At 34.7% G+C, this 18,047-nt stretch overlaps 1 pseudogene; it reads left to right on the top strand.

Moving 5' to 3' along the window:
* The first annotated feature begins 4,765 nt into the window (after positions 1-4,765).
* On the top strand, positions 4,766-5,700 carry LOC147372175 (olfactory receptor 6C6-like; annotated as a pseudogene).
* Positions 5,701-18,047: the final 12,347 nt, after the last annotated feature.

Below are 18,047 nucleotides of genomic sequence, written 5' to 3'. Positions count from 1 at the left end.
AGAGTTGGATATGATTGAGTGACTAAACTGAACTGTCTCCTTGGAAGGAAAGTTATGACCAACGTAGATAGCATATTCAAAAGCAGAAACATTACTTTGCCAACAAAGGTCCATCTCTTCAAGGCTATGCTTTTTCCAGTGGTCATGCATGGATGTGAGAGTTGGACTGTGAAGAAAGCTGAGCACTGAAGAATCGATGCTTTTGAACTGTGGTGTTGGAGAAGACTCTTGAGAGTCCCTTGGACTGCAAGGAGATCCAACCAGTCCATTCTGAAGGAGATCAGCCCTGGGATTTCTTTGGAAGGAATGATGCTAAAGCTGAAACTCCAGGACTTTGGCCACCTCATGCGAAGAGTTGACTCGTTGGAAAAGACTCTGATGCTGGGAGGGATTGGGGGCAGGAGGAGAAGGGGATGATGGAGGATGAAATGGCTGAATAGCATCACTGACTCCATGGTCATGAGTTTGAGTGATCTCTTGGAGTTGGTGATGGACAGGGACGCCTGGGGTACTGCAATTCATGGGGTCACAAAGAGTCGGACACGACTGAGCGACTGAACTGAATTGAACTGATAGCCGTATATGGGTACGTACCTTTAAATTTAAAATAATGAACATTAAAATCATAATGGTTACCTTTCAAGTACTTAAAGCTGTAGGTGGCTAGTGGCTACCATACTGAACATCACTGAAATAAACATATGATTAGTATTTAGTTTTTGTCTCTTCTAAAGCATATATTTGATTATGCCAGTTTTTCATAATGTGTATTTAACTAAAATTTGTGTATTTAACAAATTTTGATATGATATATTTCCTTTCCAAGTAGTTCAAAATTTTCTCTAAGTCCTTACTGATTCTTCTTGTGACCAACTGACTATGTAGAAGTGTGTTACTTAATTTTCAAACATTTGGTGACTTTCTAGTCTTCTGTCTGTCACTGATTCTTACTTAATTCCATTATAATTAGAAATCATATTTCCAAGAATTTAATACTGTGGAATGCTTTGGAATTTCCTTTAGGCTAAGCTGACATTCAATTCTGTAAATATTTCATGTACTTTTAACACAATTATATACTTTTGAACTTGGATGCAATACTCCGTATTTATCATTTACTTCCCAAGTGGCTCTAGTGGTGAGGAACACGCCTGCCAGTGCACGAGACATAAGAGACAGGCTCGATGCCTATGTTGGGAAGATTGCCTGGAGGAGGGTGTGGCAATACACTCCACTATTCTTGTCTGAAGAATCCCCATGGACAGAGGAGCCCGGCAAGCTACAGCCCATGGGGTTGCAAAGAGTTGGACATGACTGAAGTGACTTAGCACACACAAAAGAATAAAACAAGTTTTTTTTTTGTTGTTGTTGTTGTTGTTATTTCTATAAGAGTAATAGATTTGTTAACAGTTTAGCTATTGTAGTTTTAAATTCTATAATTAGATCTTCCATTAAGCCTTTTTCAGCCCAGTTTCTTTTGATTTCTTTTGAATGGACCATATGTTTCCTGTTTCTCCTACATTTTGTGTTTGAGGATCACTGGCCATTTAAATTCAATAGTGTGCTAACTCTGGGATTCAGATTCTTCCTCTTGCCAAGGGCTGCCATTTTTTGTTATTGTTTTCTAGTTTACTTTCTTGTTTTGATTATGGTAGGCGTCCTCTGTGCCAACTGTCAGCCTGAGTATAAACTTAAGGTTTCAGTCCTCTTCTGAGACTGTGCCTTTCCCTGATCATGCACACTTTCTAATCTTCACAGAAAATGCATTTACTTCTGAACATCCTAGTTATTCAAAAAAAAAGGGAGAGAGGAAAAAAGAGCCAGCCCATTTACATCCATTATTAAATAGCATATCTGATAGGACTTGATGAGAAAGTCATCATCACTGCTGTGGTAGTCCAGCCAAAGATCAATAAATTAAACATAATTACTGAGGAAGCTTCAGCCAAAATCAAGGGACATAATATATAAATACTGGAAAATAATTTCAATCAACATTCTCAAAAGTGAAGGAAAAATTAGAGAACTATTCCAAATATTAATAAAAGGAAACTAAAATACTATGAGAATCAAATGAAACATGCCATATTAAACTGTATTCTTTTTTCTATACTGGGAAATTTTTAGACAATTGGTGATGTTTGAGTAATATTGGAGAATTTGAAGTTAATAATGTACCATTGCTTACATTCTGGTAATAATGGTTTTATCATGTTCACCCAGTAAAATATTATTTTTTGTTGTTGTAAATCCACATAACCATATTAAGTAGCAAATGGAACATCAGTGGCTTGGGAATAAAAGATCCTATTGTATATTTGTTGTGTATTTTTCTTTATGTTTTATATTTTTTAAAAATAAAGTAAATAGGAAATCATTTAAGTACTGTCCCCAAATTTGGGGGGATGGGGGTGGGTCACAATCAAGTTATTGAAATTCTAACATATTGCCTAACAAAAACAGGAGAGAAGTTCATGTTTGGGGTAAACTTTCTCACCAGTAGATTTGGTCATATTGTCCTGTGGTAGTTGAGTATCTGAAATTCTTGTTGGCATTAAATATTTTAAGTTTAAATCATAATTCTCTTATGAGAAAAGTCTCTTCATTTTTGTAGTTAAAGCAACTCACAGTGGTTTTCTTTCATTCTTCCTTTGTTTTCTGTTTCTTCTCTTTTAACCTTTCCTTTTTCTTTTTTTAAAATTTAATCATACCAATTAAATTTTATCCTTTCTGGTAGCATTCTTCAGAAGGTGTTTCCTTTTTGTTTCTCTTTTTATTTCAATGAATCCCCTTGGGCCTCTTATGAGTGAAATTATAAAACTGTGGCTTTTGTTAGTGTACAGTTTGAAGCAATAATTCTTTGCTGCAAATTTTAGGTTCCTTTCATTTGAGAAATTTCCTAAAACATCTTTTCCGTTAAAGTATAACACTTTTATTTATAATTTTTATAGAGTACTTTTTCTATTTAAATATATTTTCTAAACAACAGGAAAATTGATTTTATCTGGCATGAAAGAGGATTCCAATTATCTGTAACATCTATGTTCTCTGATTTTTATGTGTATGACTGCTAGTGGAAAACATTAGCAGATGCATATAATTCCCAGATTGTATTTCTTTTTTGAATCCTTCATTAGAGAAGCACTGAAATTAAATTTACACTTGAAATAATTAAACATTTTATAATATAAGAAGGAGAATATTTATCATTTATTTTTGACTCATTTCTATCATATTCCTGTATGGAGAATTATAATAAAATAATCTGGATATGGTAAGTGATGTAAAATTTGGAATATATATCTAAGCCATAAATGAAAACCATTTTGCAAGTACTAGTCAGATAATTTTCACTGACTCTTGAACTGTCTCATATTTTTTTCATTGTTATGTAGATATAATTTTCCATACTTTCTGATTAAATACAACTGATTATAAGAAGACTGGTACAGTTGAAGTCCCTTCCCCCCCAAATTAAGTTAAATGATAGAAGAGAAAAATAAGAAAACATCATATTGGGACAAAATAATTAATGGGTTTTGTTAGAATATCTCCATGATAGGGAAAATATTTAACTATTATATTTACTATATATTCCATATCTTTAAAAATTCTTTTTATGAGCTAAGAATTTTTTTACAAATAAACATTCCCAATTGAAGCTGGTGTAATGGTCAACACGCTATAAGAAATTTGTTATTAATTTGTGAAACATTTATAGAAAATTCATTTTGAGTAATAGTTATACGGGGCTTCCCTGGTGGCTCAGAGGGTAAAGAGTCTGCCTGCAATGTAGGATACCTGGGTTTGAACCCTGGGTTTGGAAGATCCCCTGGAGAAGGAAAAGGCAACCCACTCTGGTACTCTTGCCTGAAAACCCCAAGGATGGAGAAGCCTGGTAGGCTACAGTCCATAGGGTCGCAGAGAGTTGGACACAACTGAGACTTCACTTTCACTTTTATGTCTTGGCACACTGGATCAAACTATTAAACTTATTTACATTTCTGAATATTTTTTCTATTTTGCAGTCTTTTAAAAAGTACTGTTACATCTGCTTCTTTAAGAATTGTTTTCCTAAGTCTTTTTCAATTCACTTCAGTTCAGTCGCTCAGTCATGTTCACTCTTTGTGACCCCATGAATCGCAGCACGCCAGGCCTCACTGTCCATCACCAACTCCTGGAGTTCACTCAGACTCACGTCCATCGAGTTGATGATGCCATCCAGCCATCTCATCCTCTATCGTCCCCTTCTCCTCTTGACCCCCAAATCCTGCCCAGCATGAGAGTCTTTTCTAATGAGTCAACCCTTTGCATGAAGTGGCCAAAGTACTGGAGTTTCAGCTTTAGCATCATTCCTTCCAAAGAACACCCAGGACTGAGCTCCTTTAGAATGGACTGGTTGGATCTCCTTGCAGTCCAAGGGACTCTCAAGAGTCTTCTCCAATGCCACAGTTCAAAAGCATCAATTCTTCAGCGCTCAGCTTTTTTCACAGTCAACTCTCACATCCATACATGACCACTGGAAAAACCATAGCCTTGACTAGATGGTCCTTTGTTGGCAAAGTAATGTCTCTGCTTTTGAATATGCTATCTAGTTTGGTCATAACTTAACTTCCAAGAGTAAGCGTCTTTTAATTTCATGGCTGCAATCACCATCTGCAGTGATTTTGGAGCCCCCCAAAACAAAGTCTGACACTGTTTCCACTGTTTCCCCACCTATTTGCCATGATGTGATGGGACCAGATGCCATGATCTTAAATCTGAAATGAAGAACCAGTCAAGAGAGATAGAATTCATTCTCCTGGGACTGACTGATGAACCACAATTGCAAATTGTGATTTTTATGTTTCTCTTCCTAAACTACATGTTGAGTGTGATGGGAAACTTATCCATCATCTTTCTTAAATTGCTGGATCCCGGCTCAAGACTCCCAGGTATTTTTTCCTCCAAAATCTCTTCCTCCTGGAAGTTTCATTAACAACAACCTGTATGCCCAGATTCCTGATATCCATCGTGACTAAAAACAAAATCATTTCCTATAATGGTTGTGCATCTCAGCTATTCTTTTTTCTGTTATTAGGTCTTACAGAATTTTACCTACTAGCTGCCATGTCTTTTGATCATTATGTAGCAATCTGCAAAGCCTTACATTACCTGATCATTATGAGCAAAAAAGTGTGCTACCAACTTGGACTCAGTTCATGGGCAGTGGGATTTCTGGTTACTTTTCCACCAGTGCTCTTGGTAATGAAACTGGAATTCTCTGCTTCCAGAGTAATTGATTATTTTGTATGTGGCACTTCCCCTGTGCTGCAGATTTCTTGCACAGACAACTCATATCCTAGAATTGATTTCATTTGGCTCAGCTGTTGGAACACTCATGGTCACATTATTGTTAGTGATGCTTTCCTACACATATATTATCAAGACCATTCTAAGCATTCTATCTGCTCAGAAAAGAACAAAAGCTTTTCCCACATGTTCTTCCATATGATTGTAGTCTCCCTACTTATGGTAGCTGTATCTTTACTTACATGAAGCCATTTGCAAAGGAAAGGGTGACTCTGTTCAAAGGTATATCTGTTATTTATACTTCAGTTGCCCTGTATTAAACCCTTTCATTTACACTCTAGGAACCAGCAAGTGGAACAAGCCTTCAAAAATATACTCCAAAATATTTACATGTTTTTCAATAAGTGAGGAACATTTTAATCATGAAATATGGAGAAAAGCAATTTTTTTTTAACATTTTACAGTTTAATTAACCTGTCCTTCAATTTCATTTAGACTTCTTAAAACATTTTAACCAAGGGTTTCAGCATAATGCACTTTTCTTTCTTATCACTGTTGATAATTGGCATTTTCCTGTGTTACAGTGAGTCCTTTCTTCACGTTGTCAATACAAATGTTGAATTTCATTTTCTCTACAAGACATGCATGGTTCTGACTTTAAAAAACTATTATAATCATATATTAATCATATGAAAATTTTAATGATGGAAATATTATTAATAACATATCCTACCACCAGGGTTCTGGAGTTTCCTGGGTGGTGCTAGTGGTTAAGAATTTGCTTGCAAACGAAGGAGATGTAGGAGACGTGGGTTTGATCCCTGCATCGGGAAGATCACCTGGAGAAGGACATGGACAACCACTCCAGTATTCATGCCTGGAGAATCCCATGGACAGAGGAGCCTGATGGGCTATAGTCCATAGCATCTCAAAGAGTCAGACATGACTGAAGTGACTTAGCACTTACGCACCACTGGGCCTCTGGGAAGTATTGATACTTTAAGAGCAACTTGCTGATATCACAAGTCTGATAACTCAAAGTGTTATTCTTTTGGAGAGTCATTGAAGGCTTAAATTTAGACATCTGTATGAGCTTGATCAAGTTTCTCAAACCCTATGTTGCTGAGTTTCTCCAGTTATGAAATAGATATAATAACAATAATTTTATTTTAATGTTATTTTGAGGATGAAATGATACATTATATAAACTAATGCACAATCTGCATCTGGCTTACACTGAACTGTCAAGAAATGTAGTTGCACTTGAGGGAACATGTTGCCTCAGCTGAGACAGTATTTAACAAGTCAAGGGGAAAAAAGACAGACTTCAAATCATAAGAAACTTTTATGTCCAAAAATGTACTTGTTCTGTATCTGGTAGTCCTAAATATTTGGAACAAATAAGAATCACCCACCTGGTTAGCTTATTTAAATTTAAAGTCCATGTTCTCATCCTTAAATATATATTATCAGTTTAACTGGAGTATAGAAACATAGACTGTAAGTGACTCGGAAGCCAGTGGTTCATATATAATCAGATTTTCATTTTAGAAGGATCACTCTGTTAACTGTATTGAAGACAGATGTCCAAATGTTGGAGTCAAGAAGATGAGGTAGAGGGCTAATATTTATGCTACATGAATTATCTGAGGATTAAAATGCAATAGTGTCCACGAATTCAAATCTCAGTGAGGTATCTCCAGAGATCTTTAGAAAAAACTGAGATGAACTGTTAATAATTTGAATTTCTGAGAAAAATTAAAGGCTGTTTTAAAAATGAATTGAATCTTCTTGGAATTTCCTCTCTGCTCTCTCCTGTTCTCCCTGTAGCTCAGTGGTAAAGAATCCACATGCAATGCAGGAGCTGGGTCAAGAAGATCCCTTGCAGAAGGAAATGGCAACCCACTCCATATTCTTGCCTGGAGAATCTCATGGACAGAGGAGCCTAGTGGGTTATAGTAATGTTCAATTCTTTGCAACCAAATGCATTTGTATAAACTTTGACCCTGTACATGACTCAGTGACTAACAGTTTCACTTTCCTCTACATACTCACTTAAATATATCAATATAATGACTTTTAAGAAAGGATTATGGTTATATACTGTCAGATACTTTAAAAAAAAAATCTGCATAAAATGTACAGATTTCCATTCTGGATATAATATTCTATCAGAGAAATACATATGAAAAAATCACAAAGGTATGTATTTAATGGTAAGACTATTATCTATGTGTACCTGAAGAAATAATTCTAATTGAGTTGTTATCTGGTTCATTTTACCATTTTAAGGCAACACTATTATCCATCTGCTCTTCTATGGAAAAATAGAAGAGTAAGTACTTACTGTTTTCAAGGCCCTAAAAACCTCCCTCGATAGAGAGTTTGCATTCAATAAGTCTTAAAAAAAAAAAAAAAAGTTTGAACTCAGGTCTCTTGCATTGCAGGCACATTCTTTACCATCTGAGCCACCAAGAAGACCCTTAAAAAAAAGCACCAAAACCTTATTATATACATGATTTGTGAATATTTTTTTTCCTTCTTTGGGTTCTATTTTCAGTTCCTTCACAGTGCCCTTTTATCACTAAAGTTTTAATTCTGATGAAGCTGTTAGGTAGTTAGAATAGGAAACAGGAATCCAGAATGGTGGTGGCTAAAAGACAAGGAAGGGAAAAGCCGGAGAAAATATAACAAAGGAAGATCTGAGGACTGGAGTGAGGACCTCAGGTAGAACAAACACTCCTCGCTAGCCCACTTTACATAGGGCAGACCTAGGGGGAGAAAAAAACATATAAAAAGAGGACCCAAAGGGCTGGGGGGGTCTCTCTCTCCCCTGAACACTGGGGTGCTCTTCTCGTCCCGTCTTTGGGTAGACATGCCCTCACACCTCGAGGATGGGTTTTCCTGCTGTTATCTAAATAAAACAGAGATGTAACATGGAGCTGTAACACTGATTTGTCTAAGAGCTATAACACGGTCTGTTCGAGACCTGAGAGCTATAACACAGTCTGTTCAAGACCCGAGAGCTGTGACACGCTGAATGCTTTAATGTCCATCACTCCAAATCTTTGTTGTGATGAGACAGAACCGAGGAGAATACACTCGCCTGACAAAGCCATGTTAATTTTTTTCTTTTGCTATTTGTGTTTTTGGTGTCATATTTAAGAAATCATTGCCTAATTCAAAGTTACAAGGAGTTATATGTATGGTTTCTTCTAAGAAATGTATACTTTTAGTGCCCATAATAATCTTCTTTTTCTTTTGAGTTTATATATGGTCTTTTCTAAAAAAAGGTTCTTTTTTTTTAATTTACTTATTTATTAATTTTGGTCTGTAGTGCATCTTTGTTGCTGCACACAGAATTTATCTAGTTGAGTGAGTAGGGGCTACTCTTCATTGGAGTGCTCGGGCTTCTCATTGTGGTGGCTTCTGTTGTTGTGGAGCACAGGCTCTGGATACATGGGCTTCAGTGTTTACAGCTCTTGGGCTCAGTAGTTGTGGCCTGCTGGCTCTAAAGCACAGCCTCAGTAGTTGTGGTGCATGGGCTTAGTTGCCCCTCAGCACATGAAATCCTCCTGGATCAGGGATGGAACCTGTGTCCCCTGCATTGCAAGCCAGACTTTTAACCAGTGGACTACCAGGGAAACTCCATATATATATATAGCCTTTTTATATGGGGTGAGATAGAGATAAAGTTTTCTTTTGCATGTACATATCTAGTTTTCCCAACATGGCTTCTTACAAAAACTGTTACTTCTTTGAATAATCTTGTCACTCCTGTTAAAAATCAATTGACCATAAATGTGGGGTTCTACCTTAGAGTTCTTTGTTCTATTCCTTTGATCTGTATGTTGACTGTTATGCCAGTATCACACTTTTTTGATGATTTTAGCTTGATGAAAAGTTTTCAAATTGGATTTATTTCTTTTTTTTTTAATGTAACTTAGTGCATGGTCTTCTTGGTGGTTCAGTGGTAAAGAATCCACGGCCAAGCAGGATACACAGGTTCAATCCCTGGGTCTGGAAAATCCCCTAGAGAAGGAAATGGCAACCCACTCTAGTATTCTTGCCTGGGAAATCCCATTGGACAGAGGAGCCTGGAGAGCTATAGTGCATGGGGTTGCAAATGAGTTGAACACAACTTAGCAACTAAATAACAACAGCAATAAAGAATACTTCAGGTACACATAAAATGAAGAAACTATATAACGCAAATGCAGTCCACAATCTTCTTGGCACATTGTGAGTTGTTATTATGAAAAAATTTAACAGGAGTTTGAGAATAACTTTTATATGACTGTTCTCAATTTCTTCTCTGTGATGACATTATTCCTTACAAAAAAACTGTATATATGAAAACACTAAGTTGTAGGTTTTTTGCTGAAAATAATATTCAAGAGTGATTATTTTACCATGAGCAAAATCTTCTATGTAACCACTTGGGTAGTTTTTCCTATTGTCAGCCGGTACAACACCCTCAGGCAGAGGATAAATCCTTCCCCTGGGCCTAAGGAATGTATACATCTATATATAAAACTTAAATTCTAAATATTTATTTATAGTGCTACTAAACTAAAAAATCTATAAAATCATTGAAGTTATAGATTATATCTCTTTCCTTCATTTACCCCAGTGTACAGTCTGGCACCATAGGATACAGACAGAAAATCAAGGAAACAGAATGGAGAGCACAGAAACCCACGTTTACATGGTCATTTAATTTACAAAAGAGGCAAGATTATAAAATGGGGAAAAGACAGCCTCTGCAATGAATGGGTGCTGCGAAAACTGGATGGCTACATGCAAACTGGACTACTTTACCACACTTTTGGCAAAAATAAAGTCAAAATGAACTGAGGACTTGAATGTAAGACCTCAAACCCTAATACTACTAGAAGAAAACTTAGGCAGTACAGTCTTTGACATAGATCTTAGGAATAATTTTTAGGATATATCTTCTCAGGCGAGGGCAACAAAAACAAAATAAACAAATGGAACCACATCAAACTAAAACATTTTGAACAGTGAAGGAAACTATCAACAAAAAGAAGAAACTGCCTACTGAATGGAAAAAGCTATTTGCAAACAATAGTCTCATAAAAGATTAATATCCAAAAGTATACAAGACTCTTACATCTCAACATAAAAAGAAACTAACAATTAATAGTGGACATGGGGCCTGAGTAGACATTTTCCAAGAAGAAGGTCAATAGCACATGAAATGTGCTCTGTGTCACTAATCATGAGGGAAATGCAAATCATAACCACAATTAGACATCTTCTACACCTGTCAAGATTGTTAAGAAGATAACAAAAATAAGTGTTGTGAGGATATGGAGAAAAGGGAATTCTTTGCACTGTTGCTGGGAATGTAAATTGGTGCAGCCGCTATGGAAAACATTTTGGAGCTTCTTAAAAGGGTGAAAAATAAACCTTGCATAGGATCCAGCAATTTTACTTCTTATATTTTTTCCTAAAGAAAACAAAACACTATTTTGAAAAGATGCATGTACCCCTATTTTCATTGCAACATTACTCACAATAGTCAAAATGTGGAAGCAACCCAAATTCCTATCAATAGATGAGTAGATTAAAATATAATCACAATATTATTCATCCATAAAAAAGAATGACATCTTGCCATTTGGGATAATGTGAATGGACCCAGACAGTGTTATATGTGAAATATATGTGAAACTGAAAAATAAGTAACATATTATTTGAACTACATGTGACATAGAAAAAAGCTACAAATGAACAAATATAACACAACAGAAATAAGTGTCATAGATAAAGAGAAAAAAGATGGAATCGGGTTATGGGGTGGGTGAAACAGGTGAAGAGGTACAAAATTCCACTACAGAATAAATGAGTCATGAAGATGAAATGTACATGGTTGGAATACAAGCCATAAAATGCATTATCTTTGTGTGATGACCAAGATGATCAAAGGTACAAACTTCCAGTTATAAGTCTAAACAATTACTAACAGTATAATGTATAGCATGATTGCTATATTTAACACTGCTGTATATTTCATATTAATGTTATTTAGATAGTAAATCCTAAGAATGCTTATCATAAAGAAAAATAATTTTTCTTCAATCTAGAATTGATATGAAATGATGGATTTTCATTAAACTTATTGTGCTAATCTTTTCAGGTATGTAAGTCAAATTGGACCATAAAGAAGGCTGAACACTGAAGAACTGATGCTTATGAACTGTAGCACTGGAGAAGAATCTTGAGAATCCCTTGGGCTGCAGGGAGATCAAGCCAGCCAATCCTAAAGGAAATCAGTCTTGAATATTCATTGGAAGGACTGATGATGAAGCTGAAACTCAAATACTTTGGCCACCTCATTTGAAGAACCAACTCATTAGAAAAGACCATAATGTTGGGAAAGATTGAACGTAGGAGGAGAAGGGGACAACAGAGGATGAAATGGTTGGATGGCATCACCAACTCAACGGACATGAGTTTGAGCAAACTCTGGGTATTGGTGAAGGACAGGGAAGCCTGGCATGCTGCAGTCCATGGGGTTGCAAAAAGTCAGACATGACTGAGTGACTGAATAACACTACCACCACCTTAAATTCAAATAATGTTGTATATGTTGATTACATTCCATCTAGTAGATGAAGAAAAATTTAAAAACAACAAAATCTCAACAAATTGAATACAGAAAGAACATACCTCAAAAAGCAAAATAAAAAGAATGTATCTTAACATAAAAAGGCCATTTATGACAATTACATAACATCATACACAATGAGGAGGTTTGAAAGCTTTTCCTTGAAGATTAGCAACAAGACAATGGTGTTCTTGTTCACCACTTGTATTCACCACAGCACTGGTACTCCTGGCCAGAACAATCAAGAAAGAAAAAGAAATAAAAGGCATCAAAATCAAAGGAGAATTAAAAATGTTTCTGCTTGCAGATGATATGATATTATATATAGAAAACTCAAGAAAACTGTTAAGAGTTAATCAACAAATTCAGCAAAATTGCAAGATAAAAATATACATACAAAAATCAGTTGTGCTTGTATATGATAACAACATACTATCTGAAAAAGAGGTAACATTTAAATTTCACTTATAACAACACAGAAACAATAAAATACTTGAGAATAAATTTAACCAAGAAGGTGAAAGATCTATAGACCTAAAATTATATGACATTGTAAAAAAATTGAAGAAGCCAAAAACATATGGAAAAGTATACTGTTCATGGATTATAAGAGTTAGTATTTTTAGTGTCCATACTACCTGAAGCCATGTATAGATTAAATAAAATCTCTATTAAGATCCTAATGGTATTTTTTCAGAAATAGATTTCATATTGACATACAAAAGACCCTGAAGATCCACAACAACCTGGAAAATAACAAAGCTGGAGACATTACATTTCTGAATGTCAAACTATTTTACAAAGCTATAGGAATCAAAGCAGTATGCTACAGGTATAAAAACATGCACGTAGATTAATGTAATGGAACTGAGTGCTTCAAAATAAACCAGTGCCTCTGTGGTCAAATAATATTATATAAGGAAGTCAAGGATACTCAATGTGTAAAAATGTACCTTCAATAAATGTAATTATGAAAACTGAATATTTAAAAGAATGAAAGTGAACCCATATCTTACAATACTCAACAAAAATTAACTCAAAATTGATTGAAAGCCTAAATGTAAGACCTGGAACTATGAAACCCTGAGACAACATAGGAGAGAGTTCCTTGACATTGTTCTTGGCAATTATTTTTTTTGGATATGACACTAATAGCACCAGCAACAGAAGTTATTTTTTTGAAAAATTAATTCAATCAATTAATATCTAGCAAAGCTAACCAAGGGAAACAAAACACAAACTACTAATATCAGTAATGAAGTAAAAGTTATATTCATGATCCCACAGACATTAAAAGGAAATAAGGAAAAATTACAAATAATATTATGATCATAAATGATAAGAAATGAAATGAACCTATTCTTGAAAGACACAAGCTTAAGAAATTCACTGAAGAAGGCATGACTAGCCCTACATCTATTCAAGTGTGTGAAGTTGGTGTTAAAAATCTTCCCCACATAAAAAAAATTACCAACTTTTTATTAGCATTATCCTAATCTGAAACCAGAAAAATAAATTGTAAGGAGAGGAAACTATAGCTCAGTATCTGTCTTAAACATTGATGAAAAATTTCTTAACAAAATTTGATTAGTAGTTAAAATACAGTAATATATATATAATATATATTACTGTCTTGTATATAACATAGTAATATCTATCATATATATATAATACATACATTAGTATATATATATATATATATATTCCTTCCTGTAGAGGAAATTACAGCTCAATATCTGTGTTAAACATTGATGAAAGAGTTCTTAACAAAATTTGATTAGTAGCCAAAATACAGTAATATATATAACTACTAATTTGATTAGTAGTTAATATACAGTAATATATATATACTGTAATATATATTATATACACAGTAATATATAGATTATATATATAAATATATGTATGGATAACCCAAACTTTTATATATATTAACTTTTTTATATATAAAAATCAAGTTTGGTTGCATTTCTTTTCTTGGCTTAAGATGTATAAAGATGAATTAAACAAAGGCCATTTCCTCCACATTATATAGCATTATAATGCCAAAAGATATATATATATATATATATGTATGAGTAATTGCAACAGAGTAAGATAAGTGTGCAAAGTTTTAGGAAAGCAAAGAAGAGGGCACCTAATCCTGGCTTTGCAAACCAGGGAAGATTTCAAGGAATATATGACATTTAGATAAAACCTTAAAGAAAAATATGTGCGTGTATGTGTGTAAGTCTGTGTGTGTGAGAGAGAGAGAGAGAAAGAGAGAGAGAATACCTAACAATTATAAGAAATAATGAGCAATTGATAAGGTCAGAGCAGAGGTCACACAGGGCCTTGGTTCCAGAAAGATGCCATGCACTTAAGCAATATTTCAAGAGTAACAGAAAGAGAAATAACTGTCCAATACAACTATCTGCATTAATGGGAATGCTCTATAATCTTTTCCATTTCAATATATTAGCCATTAGCCACATTTGGCTTTGGAGTACTTGAAATGAAATTAATGTAACTGAGGATTTGAGTTTGTATTTTTAACTAATTCATATTTTCATTTAAATAGCCACACATGTGACTTATCACTTATATATACTGTGAAATTTACAGTCTAGTGAGAATGAGACCATGTTAGCAATTAAAATATAATCACTACTGCAAAGATGAAGTACAAGGCATTATGGAAACATGTAAGAGTTTGGGAAAATCAAAGATTCAGGGAATACTGCCATAAAGAATAAAGTAGATTTATCGGATGACTAGAAGAAAATTGAAGTTCCAAAGAAAGCACATCCAAAAGGCAGATTATCAGACTGTTAAAACAAATAAACAAAAAACACAAGTATGCTCCAGTGAAAAAGTGAAGGTGGATGTAAGGCCTGAATGGAAGGAGGGGATCCAATCTTACAGGACTTTGACTCTGTTAAAATTCGACTCTTTATACTGAAGTCAAAGAAACCTCCTTTTTTTGGAATATGAGAATTATGAGTTGCTCAAGGCAAGGCAATATTTCCATTGAGTCAGTTATTTTCTCAGCTGAAAGATGACATACAAATATTGTTAATGAGAACAATGAGATAGACGGAATCTGCTAATGGGATAACAGGACATTGATGCTCTTAGCAACTCACTGTCCAAACTCTCATATTGTCTCTAGCTCATTGATGTCAGGGAAATTAGTTATGTTATTAAGAAGCAAAAAAAAAAAATCCATATCTGACATAATAATAAATCCTGGATGGACCAGACAAAAATGTAAAAAGCAAAGTCATAGAAGTGTTGAATATAAGCAGATAGTTATAGGATTTTGAAATACATGGAAGGATGTATTGAGAAGAATAGGTCACCGAGAATTCATGACAGACTCTACAACTTTCATAATTGAACCGCTCGATTAAAAGTTAAAAAGGAAGGATCGTCTCTGAAAACATCCTGCCACAGATATGACTGGGGGTTACTATTCATAAGAGATATATCCTACTAATAAATAAAAAGACAACAAAGCCAAGGAAAAGTGAACACAAGTTAAAATAGACCATTCATGGATGAGAAATAGAAATTAAAATATTCAATCTATTAATTGCAGAATATGAAATTTAAAGTAATATTAACGTTTATACACTACTAGAGCTTCCCTGGTAGCTCAGTAGGTAAAGAATCCGCCTGCAATGCAGAAAAACCTGCTTTGATTCTTGGGTCAGAAAGATCTGCTGGATAATGGATAGGCTACCCTATCCTATCCATTGAATACCACTGGAGGCTACCACTCCAGTATTCTTGGGCTTCCCTGATGGCTCAGCTGGTAAAGAATCTCTCTGCAATGTGGGAGACCCTGGTTTGATCCCTGAGTTGGGACTATTCTGCTAATTTATACATTATCACTTTAATTTTTGCAGTATACTATGAATGAGGACTGTTAGGATTCTCATTTTATGGGTAGAGCAACCTCAGAAAGGTTAAATCAAGTTGGAAAGTTTACAAAGGGCTTGGCTCTCTTTAACCTCAAAACCTAGTCAGCTAGGCACTGGGATGCGGTCTTTATGATATTTTTATTAAATTAATTTTGGCATCATTTTCATCCTTATATAAAATTTGTGACTGCATCTAGCACTGATTAGGATGCACTGAAAGAGTTCATTCCTGTCTGTAGGAGAGAAATTTTGAAGTATCTATCAAAATTTAGTATATATGTTACATCAATACTTCTATGTATGCAAAAAAATGCATAAAAATAAACAGCATTGTAACCAACGATGTGAAATTGTTAGCAGATTAATTCCCTAAATCTCAATCAACAATGAAATTACCAAATTATATACATCTCCTCTGGTATTCTATGCAATCATATATGAGTTCTATCTAGATAATTTGACAATGAATAATATCCATTACCTATTATTAACTGAAAATAAAGGAAAATTGCCAAATATTTTCTGTAATAAATTTGCATTAATTTAAGAAGGAAAAAATGTATCTCTGAGAGTGTGAATGTGGCTATGTTTATAGCTGAATGTCTAGAAATATATGTAGCACAACACAATACAAAAATATAACACTATATAATTTTGAGCTTTGAGGGCAAACAAAAATTCATTTGGAAACATAAGTGTCATTCCGTAAGTCACAATGTGCTCATTTGATACCAGTTATCTCATACTTGATTCTCATAACATTAAGCATATGTAACTATTAGAATGAAAAATACTAAAGTTTCAAGTACTCTTCTTATTTTTAAAGATATTAAAATGCTTTATTTATTCATTCATTCTACTTTGTGCTGGTGGAGATGTGAAAATGAATGAAACATAGGTACTACCCTTATTGAAGGGTCCACTGTGGTGTAGCTCAGCCTTGTATTCCATCCACCCCAAAGGAACTGAGGATAAATTATCTCCCAAGTGTGGACTGAGTGCCATGTGCTTATTAGAGAACTTTAAGTCCAACCAAAGGAAAACCAACTGGTTGGCACACTTTTGCTTTTATCCTGCTCTATTCATTAGCTTCTGGAAGAGTGTATATCATGACATCACTACATCTCTTGAATTATCTCTTACACCCTTTTATCATCCCTCTGGTTTCAGAGATTTAAGCAGTGACCAAAGAAGGTAAAATCGATTAATCTTTTGGTAATAGTCAATCTTCACTTTATCCAGGGAGCTTTGAAATGTTTGACCTTCCAGTCATTAAGCAGTGTTTCTTGAACTTTTCCTTCAAGAACTCTCAGGATTACAAGAGTGATTTCTTAAAGTTTCAGTCAGGACAATGTTTACCTTTATATGGCAAGATGAAAGAAATAAAACACAAATATTTGTAGCAGAGTTTATAGAGAATATCCATGAAATCAAGCCTGTGTTTTCTCTATGTGAGATACTTTTATATAATAGAGACAAGGGTGAGATAATGACCAAAAAATCTCCTAAGGTATAATATGAATGCATTACATCTCATATTTTAAGTACATAAAGAAAATCTGGGATTATATTTCTGACTGGAATCATTAGATGTATCAGAAAGTAAGAATGTTCCCAGTTTTTAAATGTGTATTTCACCTTTTTTCCATCCAAAAATTTATTTTGTCAGAATAAATTGCTTTAACATATTTACTATTACTTGTTTTATATTTTAATATTTCAGTCATTGTTCAAAACACAGAAATAGTTTCTGCCTTTTGATCTGCCAATTTTGCTAATATGTATAACAAAATATGTTTATTCTTAAAGGAAGAAAATGCTGATTGTTAGGAAGGACTTAAAGAGAAAAAAGAAAGCACTGTACAAGCTTTGATACTTACCACCTGTTGACTGTTCTGCTGCTGCTGCTGCTAAGTCGGTTCAGTCGTGTCCGACTCTTTGCGACCCCACAGACGGCAGCCCATCAGGTCCCGCCGTCCCTGGGATTCTCCAGGCAAGAACACTGGAGTGGGTTGCCATTTCCTCCTCCAATGCGTGAAAGTGAAAAGTGAAAGTGAAGTCGCTCAGTCGTGTCTGACTCTTAGCGACCCCATTGACTGCAGCCTAACAGGCTCCTGCGTCCATGGGATTTTCCAGGCAAGAGTACTGGAGTGGGTTGCCATTGCCTTCTCCGTTGACTGTTCTTATTCATGCTATAAAATAAAATAAATATTAAT

Source organism: Bos grunniens, chromosome 5 (assembly GCF_055505025.1).
Source record: "Bos grunniens cultivar Pamir isolate PY7600 chromosome 5, Bosgru_T2T1.0, whole genome shotgun sequence".
In the NCBI taxonomy this organism is placed as follows: Eukaryota; Metazoa; Chordata; class Mammalia; order Artiodactyla; family Bovidae; genus Bos; species Bos grunniens.
This window is presented reverse-complemented; position numbering and strand designations above follow the sequence as displayed.